Source organism: Plutella xylostella, chromosome 8 (assembly GCF_932276165.1).
Source record: "Plutella xylostella chromosome 8, ilPluXylo3.1, whole genome shotgun sequence".
NCBI classification, from domain to species: Eukaryota; Metazoa; Arthropoda; class Insecta; order Lepidoptera; family Plutellidae; genus Plutella; species Plutella xylostella.
Genome location: NC_063988.1, coordinates 1,579,224 through 1,595,195, shown reverse-complemented (window position 1 = coordinate 1,595,195; position 15,972 = coordinate 1,579,224). Strand labels below are relative to the sequence as shown.

The 15,972-nt window shown below is 39.1% G+C and overlaps 1 protein-coding gene across 2 annotated transcripts in view; it reads left to right on the top strand.

Moving 5' to 3' along the window:
* LOC105385986 (formin-like protein) overlaps positions 1-15,972 on the top strand; it is a 70,626-nt gene that overhangs the window by 9,077 nt on the left and 45,577 nt on the right. The gene's annotated exons all lie outside the window — the stretch shown is intronic.

Below are 15,972 nucleotides of genomic sequence, written 5' to 3'. Positions count from 1 at the left end.
TCGCACAGAGCCCCCATTGACTGCCGCCTCTATATTTAACCTTTATCTCTTCCCGCGTATGCGCTTCAGATTGTGGCCTTGTTTGGTAGTTATTCATTCAGGATTATCCTTGTTATAGTGATCATTTGAATCCCATATTATGCATTTAGTAGGTATATTTTCTTTCCCGCGTGCGTGCGTTTTCGTGTGATACCTGAAAGCAGCTGTAGTAGTTGAATAGAAGTAGCTGAAACTATGATCAGAATGCTAAAATATTTTTTAAATTACCTACATCAAGGGTGTAGATTTAATAAGGGTTACGGTCAGCTGCATAAGTTGTTATACACTTCTGTACCTTGTCCAACTGACGAACCGTCAATGCTTCAATGAATGGATAGGCGATTTGTTAAGCCCCATCCACACGCTTGGCAAACAATGGCAAACAGCCAACAGCGAACAGCAAGCACGGACGTGTGGATGGGTGTTTGTCGTTGTTTGCCTGTTTGTGTTTGTGTTGGACAGTGTTCGGCATCGGTGTCGGTTTTCCTTGCCAGATCAAAGGATGTTTGGCAAACAGTTTGCTACGTATCCACACGTTTGGCAGCGGTCAGTATGCGCGCTCGCGCTAGCATTGCGGGAGGCGGACGTATCAACTTGCTACACTTTTTCGTTGGCGCGCAAAGCGTAAAAATGTCTGATTGATCAGCACCTACGATTCTGTAATTTTTGGAGGCTTCATTATCATCATCATCATGACAAATTACGTCCCCACTGCTGGGGCACGGGCCTCCTTCCAATGAAGGTAGGGCTTTTTTTTTGGCTTATCAAAATAAAAATATAAACCAAATAAAAGGTCTAAAGCAGTACATTGTACGATTTCTATGTATTTTTATTATACCACCATCGTCTTTGCTTTCTTCTTATTTTCCTTTTTTCTCTCTCTTGCTTTAATTTATATAATAAAAATATGTTGACCCGAAATAGCTCGTCGTCCGCCATGTTTGCCGATTCGGAATGTTATGAACGTTCGCCAGGCATGTGGATGGCTGTTTGTGTTGGGTGATTGTGGTTGGTGTTTGGGACTTCGTTTGCTGTTTGCCGTGTTTGTGACAAACAGCAAGCGTGTGGATGGGGCTTTAGATTGACAAGGTTCGAAAGTGTATAGCTACTAATGCAGGTGACTGTACATAACATAAACATAATTGTCCTCTCCTCTGTACATTGCATCTTCAGAATATTTTTATTTCCATTAGACCTTACGTATCATCAACTTTGCGTACCTCAAAGCGATACTGTTAGAGCACAAGTTCCCTCCACACATTAGGGTCATAATCATAAAGGAAGACACTGAGCCACAGCATTAAGGAGTAAATTGCCAAACTGAGGTCAGACATGACTCACCGTCTGTTTTGACGCGATGCCTTAGTAAAGGGTCAATTTGAGACCTTGACTGGCATTCCGATGATTATACTGTCACGTGGCTTGATTGAGATGTTACATGTTTCGTGAGATGAATTTCACAAGACTGATCTGCCTTGGTTGGGCTTGGTTAACAGCCATCTTTAAGTAGCACATAATATGTTTTATAGGTATACCTACCAGGTACCAAACCATGCCTCAGAATTGCCATCGCAAATAGTTAAAAAGCTCGAGTTATTTCTCAATTACAAATCCGTTCAAATTGTAAATGGAATCACGTAATCTGTAATGGCTATCCAGGTATCTCATTAAATGACTCGTAAACTGGTGTTTATAAAAGGGGCATTTTAATTTCATTGCTCACTTGAACGCCGCTTCCTACCAACTTGCAATGGCTGCAATGTTTACTAAGTAAGGGTACTCGGTAAGAAAGCCTTAACAGATTCTGTTATAGATTATTAAGTTTATTAACTGGGCTTAATAACATCTACAATATGTTGCAAAATTGCTGTAAAATTTAAGTGAAAACCACTTGCGTCGTAATTTATTTTGAGTAATTAAACATAGCATTCGTGGGCCCAAGTGAAGGAGGCGGCTCAAGATAGGGAAGCGTGGCGAAGAATGTCTGTAGCCCTAAGCTCCACAGGGGAGTAACAGGAATATAAGTAAGTAAGTAAGTAAACATAGCATTCATAGCACAGATATTCATGTACAGACTTATTGTTCTGGAAATATTTTAATCAATATTAAATTTTAAGTACTACAGGTATGTTAAAGCATTTTAATTCATTTCGCTATTCATAGGAATATATTAACAAATCTAAAATCCATTACTTATCCTTCCCGCTTCATTTATTCAGCGAAGGTTTACCGATTGTTTACTGCAAAAACTTAACTACATATTAAACTTTTTTTTATTTTTTATAATAGTTATACATATTATTAAAATGATGAACAATAAAATGAATCATTGTGAGATCTAATCAGAGTTATAATCCATTATCAATATGGAGTTCATGACTGTAAATGATAAATGGTGAGGTGTAAAGAATGCATGTGATAAGTAGGATTCCAAGTTGCTAATGACACCCTTAAGAAAATATAACTAAATATTAGTCCTTAGACCATTCCCTCAATTTAATTATTGCTTTACCCTTATTCCATAAAGGGCGATTCTCACACTGTTGTATGCACTCGCATTTTTAGTAGACTTTTATTGCTGAGTAGTATGGCGGATTACAGCAAGGTACGATTGTACGTCTACTAAACACTCGCACTAAACAGTGTGTGAATCAGCCTTTATGAACAGTACTTAAAGTGAACAGTATCTCCTTAAAGCGTAAAGCGTTTCTATAAATTTTCAAAGTGAGCATAAAATGTGGTCTAGTATTAAGTGATTCCGACTGGTATTCCTGCTCAGCATGATTGCACCGAGTGGTCCGGCCACGGCGGTCTTCACGCCTTCGCCTGTTCAATTATGCATGGGCCTCATTCCTGGGAGGCCACTCCATGTGACGAAAAAGAGCTGCTGCGTGAGCTACGTTTCCATCTCGTTGTGTTAAGCATGCCGATTGCACGAAAGCTCTCGTTCGTTCGTTTTTCGTCAGTATAGAGTAGCCCGCCTGGAACGGTGGTATTCGATAGCTATGCGAGCGACTGGGGTTGCCCTCGCTGGGAATATGGCCTTAAATTGATATTATTAATATGTCGATTAGAAGGAGTAATGCTATGAAAAGATCAAACCTTATTTAGAACTATAGAGATTGTTTGAGAACCACGTTTGTTAATAATTTTAATTTCTTAATTGAAGTTGCTAGAATTTTTACAAACTATCTTCAAACCAACGACCAAGACGACCGAATGGCGTAGTGGTTAGACGACCGAATGGCGTAGTGGTTAGTGACCCTGACTACTGAGCCGATGGTCCCGGGTTCGATTCCCGGCTGGGGCAGATATTTGTTTAAACACAGATATTTGTTCTCGGGTCTTGGATGTGCCCGTAAAATGGCAATAGGCCCGCCCCCCATTACATTGGGACCAACATAACACTCTGGCGAAAAGTGGGTGCAGCAATGCACCTCTGCCTACCCCGCAAGGGAGTACATTAGTACAAGGCGTGAGTGCGTGTGTGTATCTTCAAACCAGAAAAAGGAAGGCCTTCCTAAATATGAGTTCCACAGTGTTAACGTGTGATAGAAGCATGCGTTGGATATTTTATCTCGTTCACGCTAGGTGTTAATCTTATTTATTCGTCGTCGATTAATTTGATATTACGGTCGCTTGTTATTACGGGTCGGGGCATCGTGATTGTTTTAGAAAAAAACTTGCTGTCTTTTTTTGTTTCGGGTCTGTTTTATTTACAAGGATTGACTGACGTTTATTATGAATGTTTTTAAGAATGGGTAGACATTAAATTGTGGTCCCTTTTTACGGTTTGGTATTTCCGGTAAATTTAATCTAGTTTACTTGTCTGTAAATGTCTGTATCTAATTTCTTTGTTCAAGGTCCTTATCAATTTAATCGTGCAGTATTTTAATTCCATTTCCCGGTTGCCTATTTTACAATTTAAACATACATCCTCTCCATACTTAATATAATATATTATCTCACATGTTAAATCATTTATCAAAGTTTAATCTGCTGTTTTCTATTACTTTAACAATTAGTGACTGACCAGATTATAGTTTGGTACGCAATAAAGTATTTAACCAAGGGCTGATGAATTTGGTAAAGCTAGCTATATATAGATTGGCATAGGTAAACGGCAAACATGGACGTTATACTATGAATTCAACCATTCAAAGCGTTAATTTTCTAAAGTACTTTTTTCCGTTCTCTTGATTAATTCCTTTCAGGTTCTCTTACAAGTAAGAGCGGTGTCAAGTAAGATTTAATATATTATATACCTAACGAGTATACCACACATCGTGCCCTTAAACCTAGCCATACACAACGACATTGTTTTTAATTGCCTGCACTTAACAGTTACATTCATCTCTCGAACTCATTTATCTCGACATCTATGTCTATGTCAGCTAGTGTTTACTCACTTGTGAACAGTGAGGAGCATGTCGTATACTGTTCATGGGAGCTTCGCATGCACGCATTGTTTGCATCACATTTTCCCAGGTGACTCATCTCATCAATAAAACTACGCACTCTGTGCAACCTTGGTCTATTCACGGCGGTCTAATTATCACTTGTAATTAATATGGCTTTTTGCACCATTGTTAGTAGCAGTCTGGCTTATTGGACATGCAACTGTGAGCGGGGTGTGACGTCATGACCATAAATGTAAACACTCATGCTTTGTTCGATGTACCTAAATGATTAATAAAAAGAAATGATGCGGTTGCTCAAATGTTATAACGAATTTAATCTAATGGCCAAAAGAAACAAATTCGTAAATAATAATTAACTTGCCTTTATTTATACTATATTATTTAGGCATTGAGATAGCCATTAAATACCATACTTAAGTGGTATAATTATTTCTGTCCTAATAACAGCAAGGCACTTAGGTTGTAGCATTAATACAGCCACAACCTACAGCATTAGCTATGCAACAGTGCACATCGAGCGTTGCGTCACCCGATACTTTATAATCTCATAATTATTATAAGTTGTAGCTATAACTGTACATGAAGCGAGCTGCAGCAAGCCAACGAGTCGTTTGTTGAAAAGAGGCGGTTTGTCAACTCGGGAGTTAACAAAGTGGCCACACTATAGTAAAAAAAAAATAACAGGCAAGTACCGAAACTTTTTTACTGCGTTGCTATTGGTCCTAACGATGACCCATCTCACTCTATCAATATTGGAAATGTAAGAAGAAGCGAGAGACATACTCAACTCAGTACTTCAGTACCCGTTTGTTAAAAAAAAGACTATTATGTACATAAAGTAAGTTTCAACATGGGTGTGAATGACATGCTCCTCAGCTGAATCAAAAGAATTTCGTAAGAAAATAATTATTTTATGTGTTGGTGATGAAAAGCTAGAGATCGCATCCAGTGGCGTGCTTTGGGCGAGGCATACGTCCAGCAGTGGACTGCTATAGGCTGATGATGACGATGATGATGGGATGTGCTGTCTACTCTACTATACAGCATGTATAGTAGAGTAGACAGCACAGTCATTATCTGACACAAAGCTGTATAAATGGATGTTTTATTGTATTCTGTCGTAAGTTGTGTGCGTAACTTTCTAGGTACCGGTATGGATAAATAACTATGTATGGACTAATAATAAGATCCACATTTTTAACTTTGCTTTGCACTGCATCTTACTGGTGTATAAAATACGAACTATTCTCAAAATGTATTTGTTATTTTTATAAAAATGGCTACCATTATTGAAGATGAAATATCGAACATTTGTACACACCTTAATATTTTATGTTCTCTATTTCTTTGTGTGGAGTATGGACTCGGGCAGTATGCTAGTATAATAGTAAAAGTGATTACTATTACGTAATCAGTACCTACTGACTGACCTTGTAAGAATGCAGTTAGTCACCAACAATAACAACTTCAAGCCTATTAACATTTAATTACTTAAAGCGTGCTTGCACTCACTATCGCAGAATTTACATTAGAGATAAACTCAATTTCTTAAAATGTTTTATTACGTTGATACAAAAAGGTCAAACTATCCAATAAAAGTGAACAGACAAATTCTGAACTGAAAGAGCTGGCTGGGTGATTCTCCAAAAATGGCTCCAAAAGCATAATTTCTTTGGCGCATTTTTTTTTTCATCTTGTTTGAATATTATACCCCACATATTGAAGAGGCTTTAGACCTCTTTAGTTATCTCTTATTGGCCCTGAAATCTATCGAGCCGATTCAAAGTTACAGCGATTTTAAACAATTTTGGGCCAATGAAATTAGATTGGCACCAATGAAATTAGAAAACACACCAAAGAAATTATAAAAGGTCCCAAAGAAGTTAGTTTTAAGATCAAAGAAATTAGAAATTGTTTTAAAGAAATTAGTTTTATACGTAGATTGCAAATAATACACAACAAAACTAAAAATCACGCATATCTTTATTTGTTTTTAACATAATTACCTGATCACGTAAGGGTGCAAGGGTTCTCAACATCCGAATGGACCAATTGCCAACCTCACCTGCCCGTGGTGCACTCTGCTAAATAACAGACGAGGCTCTGGCGACCGAATGATGGGAGTATAACCATCCAAAAACAGCTACTCTAAATCCCATAGGCCGGCGATGGGCAGCAGCGTCACTGGTATAAAAAAGTGTAAAGAGGACGAGGACACGATGTCCCTGGAGTCCGGCCACATGTCCTACCATCAGGAGGGCGACCAACTGTCCCAAGGTGGCGTAGGATTCCTCGTCAACAAGACCCTTGTCAACAACGTAGTGGAGATCAGCAGTGTGTCAAATCGGGTAGCGTACCTAGTACTTAAACTAACCGAGAGGTATTCCTTGAAGGTCGTACAGTTATATGCATCAACCTCGGCACACTCTGACACAGAAGTCGAAGCAGTATACGAGGATATCTCTAGGGCATCACGTGTACTGCTAGGACCCAATATACCGTTGTGATGGGGGACTTCAACGCCAAAGTGAGAGTACAAGAATGCGACGATTCGAGGGTAGGACATCATGGCTTTGGTAGCAGAAACCAGAGAGGGCAAATGCTTGTAGACTTCCTCGAAAGGGAGGGGCTTTCTTTCTGATGAATTCTTTCTTTGAGAATCGGCCCCAGAGGAAGTGGACATGGGCAAGCACCGATGGTAGGACGAAAAACGAAAAAGACTTCATTATGACTGACAAGCTGCACATTTTCAGATATGTCCCAGTGATCAATAGGTTTAAAACTGGGAGTGATCACCGACTTCTCCGAGGCACTCTGAATATCAACTTCAAGCTGGAGAGGAGATGTCTTGTGAAGTCGACCCTTCGTCCCACACTGCACCAAATTGGAGCTGTCAACACCAGCTTCTAGAGAGGACTACAGTTCTTCAGAAGGGTGACCAAACCCTTCTGAAGAACTATAGACCGATCTCGCTTTTAAGCCATGTATACAAGCTGTTCTCAAGGGTTATCACGAATGGTCTTGCCCAAAAGTTAGACGAGTTTCAGCACCCGGAGCAGGCTGGGTTTCAAAAAGGCTTTAGTACAATAGACCACATCCACACAGTAAGGTAGATTATACAGAAGACCGAAGAGTATAATCAGCCTCTGTATCTAGCTTTTGTGGACTATGAAAAAGCCTTCGACTACATCGAGATCTAAGCAGTTTTGGAATCCTTGCAGAGATGCCAAATCGACTGGCGCTATATCGAGGTGTTGAGGTGTCTGTACAATGCCGCTACAATGACTGTCCAAGTACAGGACCACAAGACAAGACCTATCCAACTGAAACGTGGAGTGAGACAGGGGGATGTGATATCTCCGAAACTGTTAACTAATTCACTGGATGTCTTTAAGACTGGAAACGACATGGCATATGTATAAATGGCGAGTACATGTCACACCTCTGCTTCGCGGACGACATCGTTATTATGACAGAATCTCTGCAGGAACTTAGCTGGATGCTAAGTGGCATAAATGCTGCTTCCCGACGTGTAGGCCTCGGTATAAACTTGGACAAGACGAAAGTCATGTACAATGCTCACATCAAACCGGAGCCGGTTGTCGTTGGTGAGGCAACAATCGAAGTTGTGCATGAATACGTCTACCTCGGGCAGACTATTCGTCTAGGCAGAAGCAACTTGGACAAGGAGGCTGCAAGGCGCATCCAACTGGGTTGGGCTGCATTCGGGAAACTTCGTCACATATTCTCCTCGTCCATTCCTCAGAGCCCGAAGACAAAAGTCTTCAACCAGTGCGTCCTGCTAGTGATGACATATGGTGCTGAGAAGTGGACACTGACGGTAGGACTGGTCCACCGATTTAAAGTAGCTCAGCGTGCTATGGCTCTCCATAGAAACCCCAAGCATAACTCTCTAGTTATGCTTGGGGTTTCTCTGATGGATCGTATCAGAAATGAGGTTATCCGTCAGAGGACTAAGGTACCAACTTAGCTGTCAAAATGCAACCAGAAGTGGCAGTGGGCTGGTCATATCTGCGGAAGAACCGATAACCGCTGGGATAGACGAGTTCTCGAGTGGAGACCACGAACAGGCAACAGCAGCGTGGGACGCCCTCCTACCCGCTGGACTGACGACCTTAGGCGGGTAGCCGGTAGTAGTTGGATGAGGAAGGCCGAGAACCGAGTGTTGTGGCGATTATTGGGAGAGGACTATGTCCAGTGGATGATTATTGGCTGATGATGATGATGAGAGAATTAACCATAATAGACATTGAATGCATAAAGTTAGCGTTATTAATGGTGTTTCATACTCAATACTAATTTTTTTTGTATCAAAACTAATTTCGTTGGCGCAGAATGCCAAAGAAATCCAAAGAAATTATTGCCAACGAAATTAGAAATCATCACTTAAAATTTATTTTTACAGAAAGCTGATGTACAATTGGAACCTCTTATTGACACGTGCATACTGTTTGAATAGACATACGTGGACAAAAATATGTATGCAACAAAAACAAATAATAGCATGAAAGTAACAATCGAAGAAATTAGGCTCTTACCTGACCAAAACCCGTTATGGCGCAAAAAAAAAAATTTTTCGTCATACTCCGTAAACTTACGCTCCTCTGCTTCTGGTCGAAGATAGTGGGGGACTGAAGGGTGAGGGACGCATGGTGATTGTGTCCGGTGATCGTTTAAACGCAGAGTAGGAAGACGGTATCGTTACGCCAAAGAAGTTAGTTTTTTTTCTCGGACAAAATTTAATGCGTTGTATTTTTGAAAACTAAACCTAAGAGTGAATAGAAACCTAATTTACAATTACCATAAGTATCTGTTATAATGATAACATATAAATCATAAGCTTATTTTACTTTAAAAAGTGAGTTTTTCTTGACCTAAAAATAAAATCAAGTGAAGGACGCGCCAAAGAACTTATGATATTGAGTTTTAAAAAATCATTGTCGCTTTCTTTATAAATTTATGCATTACATTACTAATGTATAAAAACGGTCACAAGATACATTATTTAAAAAAAAATACATCCTGGTATAAAACTATCAATTTCATGTATTTTATGGCTTGGACATACCTAAATCGCGTCATTTGAGAATCACCCGGCTAAATAATCTGCAAGAAAAATAACAGTGCCGATGACGTTAGTAACGATTCATTTTAAAAGCACGCAAGCTATGTCTAGTAGGTACGATGGCCAGCTTGCATAGCGTACAGAAATCGAAAGTGCAACAATAAAACAAAACAATAAACTTGAGTAACTTTTACAATCGTTAGCATCCAACACCGTGACGAGGCGAGGTCATCATCCAAGGTCGCGCCTGCACTCGCAGTAATGTGATATCTGCCACTGTCATTAGTATGTGCATTTATAAGTGAGTGGAATTATGTGAGACCACACATTCCGAGAGGCGAATACGCGGCACACGAGTTCTCGAGTGGAGACCATGAACGGGCAAACGTAGCGAGAGACAGAGACTTAGAAACCTTTGGACTTTGATCCCACCTCATGAAGGTAGCTGGAAGTGGTTGGATAAGGGACGCCGAGGATAGAGAGTTCTGAGGCCTTTTGACTGAGGATTGTGCCCAGCCATAGGCGAGAGTATGCTGGCTGAGGATGATTGATGAATGATGATGATGATACAATTATAACCGATTTTTGACATTTACTTATATCAACATTATATTATATTTAAAGAAACCTCACGTAATGAAGAACCTATGGACTGGGAAGAAAGCTTTTTTATAACTTGGAATGAAAGCTTTCACGATAATGTTAGAAATGTGTCATGGAACTTTGACCGTATCTGAAAAGATGAAGCAAAAGAGATTGTTTAGCTCTTTAGCGTAACTTATACTTGCCATAGTTGATGAGCTTACAGCCTTTACCTAACAAGGCAATATTTCATGTGATTTCGTAGAAAATTCTAACAATAGTCCGCCCAGCATGAAAAGTCAATACTAACTTGAAATGTGATTGTGACTATTGTTACGTAATGTCTTTGTTATGTCACGTCGGTTGTTAGAGCAACCGCAAACCATGAAATTGAGGAAAAGGTGTCCACAATCGCAGTGAAAACGAAGGGGTTTGGTGTCACAACAACTGTGGTTTTTTTCTTGAACCAATTCCAATTGTTTGAGGTGGGTTTCTCTACACAAGTAGGTAGCAATGTACTTCGATAGTTTGTTTACACAGATGAGCTGAGTATGGTGGAAAATCGGGTGATCACTAGCAAACACAAAATTTTCATAACATGCCAGTAAAAAAGACATGGTGAAACATAAAAGGTCCCAAGACCTTTGGAAAGCACTTAATCTTTTTTGTTACCTCAAGAAAATGGAATCTTTAGGGAGCCCCAGGGAATGTCAGCTTCGTGCGAGTATGACAAAGCGATTTGTTTCAACGACTTTTTATGGCTAATGCACAATCGTGTCGGCTTTGCGAAATGTCGTCGATTTTCCGGGCTTTTAGCTTCGGGAAAAAATGTTACTGCAATATAAAATGGCAAGCTGTGCGGTGGTTAGATATTATTGGTGGAGTTTAAGCAAATGAGCTTAATTTCTAGATAGATAGATTTCTAGAAATACTAGTGACGTAATTATCGTAATCGTTTAGACAACAAAGTTTAATTTCATTTGAACTGGCATCTAATTTCAGATAATTCTAATTTTTTGTTGTATTTCTAGTTTAGTCCCAGCCTTCCTTATGTTTTATTACTGCGTAATTAAACTATTAACAAATTGATCAAAGAAAAATTACCAAATTGTTATCTGAGAAGCAATTTAATGCACTTTATGAAATAGAAAACCCCAGCAGCAACGCAATGCTACAAGTATCTTCAAAATCAAACAAGAATGCATCGAAGCTATCGTCTCAAGTATCAGATGGGTTTGTTGGAATCAAAACGGGTCGGGGGCTTGCCCGGACAGCTGACGAGGGGCGGCCATGTTGTGACGTCACCGGGCACACATGTGGCCGCCACTCGCTCCCAGTGAACGTTTTGCTCTTGTTTCCTTCCCGATGCGCTTAGTGCAGCGGAAGGAATAGAATGTACTCTATATCCAACGGTTTAACGCCATTCGGAACTGTAAAAATACTAACTGACACTGTTACTGACAATTAATCCAAGAACTTAATCGTTTTTCAACATCATTAGCCAAGTTCACTGCTGGAAATAAGACTGGTTTGGTGAATTGTCGCTTCGGTTGCAAGAAAATTGACTCAACATGCCATGCCTGAGGCTACTCGGTGTAATCGCAATTTATACGTATCTTGGACATTTATGTAGGAAAAAAATGTGCACAGAACTGTGACATAAATCTGCGAGCGTCATTGTTGACGCTGCATTCGTCCAACCAAATACAAATTCTGAAAACAAACAGCTCGGTTTAAATTGCGATGCACTCTGTCTAAAATGCCGTTTTCTCATCGGACAAAACGACGAATGGGCCCCCGTCTGTCGCATTTCATTCTTTATTTTTATCTAGACATGTTGCTGCCGTCAAATTTATAGAGATGGGGATGGGTTTGTCGACGAAAATTGAATTTGTGATGTAGCTCTCTGATTTCAATTTAACTGCTAAGTTGATAGATTTCCTCTCGCTCCCCTTCGAGAAGTCTAGCTTGAATACAATCAGAAACATATTTTTCTGTTCAAAATTACGTTAGTTAGGTTAACTTTAGCTAGTTAGGTTAGGTACTTAACCTTTGTTACCTATTGTGTTGATGCCTTGCAGACAGGAGGCAGACAACATTCAAATTTTTATTATAATTTAAGTTTGAAAAAACTAAAATGTTTTACTAGGGGTATATTATATCCTATACCGATATGATTTGTTGTCTGTAGTGCACCTATAGTTATAGACGAGTTATAGTTATAAATATGTCTTTTATCTGTTCCTATTATTTCGCCATCATCAATTTCACAGCCCAGCGCTTCATCTCCACTGACAGAGGCAGTGCGGACCTTGCTGCTATGCCAATTATTGAGCAATGGCAGCCTCTACATTTCTATAGCGTGTTTGTCACGCTAGGGTTTTATTGTTACAGCATACGCGGTGGTTTTGTTCTGAAATTGAGGTTTTTCATTTCCACTCGTGCGTTGTGGTTTTGTTTTGGCGCACATGTAACGGTCTCGGACGCGTTGCTTGTTGTTTTGTATTCTGGAAATATGTAGGTAATGTGTACCTAATAATATGTCAATTGCTCTCTCAATTTACCCCATTGTGATTGTCGAGACTTTGAGATTACTCAATTTGGGAGAATTTGGAATTATTCGTCCCTTATACTGCAACACTTACACTGCAAAATACTTCGTATGTGTATCATTGTAAAGTGCACAACGGTACAACTTGAGGTCAGCAGTAGTCGTATTGCTCTGCAAATTGGCTGCAATAGTTCTTATCTCGCAACACACAATACGGAGCACTGATTGATGCTAAGCAGGATGCGGTCTGCCGATGTTATTTTGACATGGTCCTGTGTGCAATGGTTACAGCTATGTGTGCACTGTTATGAAATTACCTATCTATGATTTACAAGCTACATTGAGAATATTGCGTAAAACATTACAAAACTGCACATTTGCAGATATTATCTTTTTCAATTAAAAGCTGCGTGTTTCGTGGTTATAAAGTATACTCTTAATTAAGGTATTAAATTAACTCAACTTAGCGCATGTTGTAAAATATCCAATAATCTCAACACCTGCGTTATAGCCTTTTTATGGACTAGGTAGACCCTTGCAGCTTTATGTACGCGCAAGCATGTTGCAGACTGCGTTGTAATCACCTACAGTCATATTAGCCTGAGTCAGGTCTTTCGAAATTGCTTATTTACAAATATCTTCGTTGTTTTAAGGACTGGTGTTTCTTGTCCAACAGTTTAAATGTATATTTTTTTGCAATTAATTACTGAGCTGACTTGGATTCAAGATTCAAGGCTCGTTGACATTGAGACGGCTTGGGGACAAAACTTGATGGATACAATCTTTGTAAAAAATATGGACCGTTTTGGCAGAATGATTCTTTTTCCTATAGAGTTAGTACCTAATATACTATTCTTGAAGTCCTTCACCAAAGAAAACGCTTTAATTTGTAAGTGAAAGCCTCAATCCTGTTTGCAGTAAATATTGCATTGACCTCATCATTTTCATTTACTTCTTACTCATTGAATTTAAAAAGTTGTAATCATCAATTATTTATGATTGATGAAGGTTCGACAGCTGTACTTTAAAACATTACACCTAATTGACTCTACCCTTTGTGAAAACCATTCGCAATTTCAACTCTATAATTAGATTAAACTGCATGTTATAATACATTTCACCCGCCAGCAAGTCGTCTATTGAAATATGAATGGACAATACCCGTCATTAAACTGAGTTTCCACTTTCCAATACCATTATGCTTATGCCTCTCTAGTAATGTATCAATTTCCTATCTAGCTGCAGGGAGGTCTTTGTAAATTAGACAGCCCTTATCTCTTTCCATATCTACTAGCAGCTTATTTATGACATCTTTTACCTCCAGAATAAATAAAAAAAAACTTACTCATTACAAGGACATCGCTGCAGCAAGAAATATAAGTAAAATTATAATATATAAACTATATTTAAATTTGTTTACTCATGCACATTTAGACCCTAAGGCAGACTCACGACTGATTGATATTTACTCCCAGAAGCGTTTCCACTTTCCCCGCCAACCTGGGTATTCAGATCTGAAACAATTAGTCGTCTAACGCAGGCCCCAGGGCAGAGGCTCGCCGAGCCGCGTTCGATTCCCGCGAGGGAAGGAAGTGCATGTAGTGAGCAGACTACTAATGGGATGCTTGATGAAATGCCGTTGGTGACGCACTTTTGTATTGCAAGTATGTATGTGTACTTGTGACAATGTGGATGAAAATATTGACAGTATTGCCCTAACTGGCACATATTATTCTTCGTGGTGAAATATTAATATTTATATCTGGAATGTCCTCTGGCTCGCGGTATCTACGATATAATCCGATCTTTTCTGTACGTCCTCTTCCCCATTTAAAAGTTGTAATAAATAAATAAAATATGATGTTAAAATATTATACTGAAATTAAGATTCTACGCAGTGTATTGTTTTGTTGCATACACATAGAATGCAAGTGTAGTATAGCGGCGTGAGTGACGCATGCGCGCGCGATATATTGTTATTTTCAACGCAAAGGATGTTTGTGCTTTTATGTTTTTATCTTATAATGCGCTCTATTTATAAAGTTGAAGGGCTAGGGGATAGGGTTACTGGGAACCGTCTCTGTGGCTTTAGGGTGAAGATCTTACAGCGGCCAGTTATAGTCAAAGATTATTTGGAAACAACTTCCCAGAATATGCGCTTTTGAAGCGTGAAGTTTTAGGATTTCAGCGAAATAGTGTTGTTTGCCTTTGAAAAACTATGTTGGTTGATTCAAAAAGTTTATTTAAAATACATGTAGTTTATAAATCTCATCATTATTTTTTCTTATAAAAAATAAACATACCGTAAAGCCTGCATCAACAAACAAGAGTATCATCAAGGTAGCAGAGGCTTGATACACCGTTTTTATCCTTTTACCTAGTTGACGGCGCGTCGGACGCAGCGATTGAGCACGTTCTGGCTCTCGGCGCGCAGTCGAGGGGTTAAAGCCGTTGTGAAGGATAATGCATACGGATATGAGTTTATACTGAAGCTAAAAAAAACGTCTGATGTTTGTACTGAAGCTGAAAAAAACGTCCGATATTAGAGTGAGCTAGGGCTTTGTTGCGTGGTTTGTCGGGGGATTTTGTGATAAAGAACCAAAGTCTCAAGTTATGTATGGATGTTTTGATTATGCCTATATAGAAGTTATGAAGATAGTATTGGCAATTTAATAAACCAACAGTCTCGTTCTTTGGCAACCTAGACCTACATTTTTTTCCTTATCTTCGGGAAAGGTTTACCCTCTCTTATCCCCTTCCGGTATAATAATAAAAGTAAGCTCGTAAAACATTTCATGCATTTTATAATATAATTTCAGTTGTATTCTTAATTTTTGCACATCTCGGTGTTTTAAACACTTTCTAAACCTCTAGGCTCATAACTTTTTTTGTTAAGGGCATGACCCTTATGTTTTACAACTTAATATTCCCTCAATGTTCTGTGGAAGCTTCTCGAATGTAGGTTAATGCAGTCATTGGTCGGACTCGGGAAGCTTTATCGCTTTTTGATAGTTGGATTATCTATAAACACTTCCTTGACGATACAGTGCAGCTGAGTTCGATTATACAGGGTGTGGGGTATACTAAGCCGAAAGGGCCTGACTGAGAAGGTCATTCTGCACAACTTTGTTAAGTATACATAAGTTTTGGAAATTTGTGAAAACATAAATTACTTCTCCATAGTAAAAAGACCAAGCATTTTTTTCGCAAATTGCCAGAAGTCTGCAGACAATAGTTGTTTAAAATGATGTCCTTAAGACCCTGTAGAGAAGGGGATTCGAAACGGCTAAGCT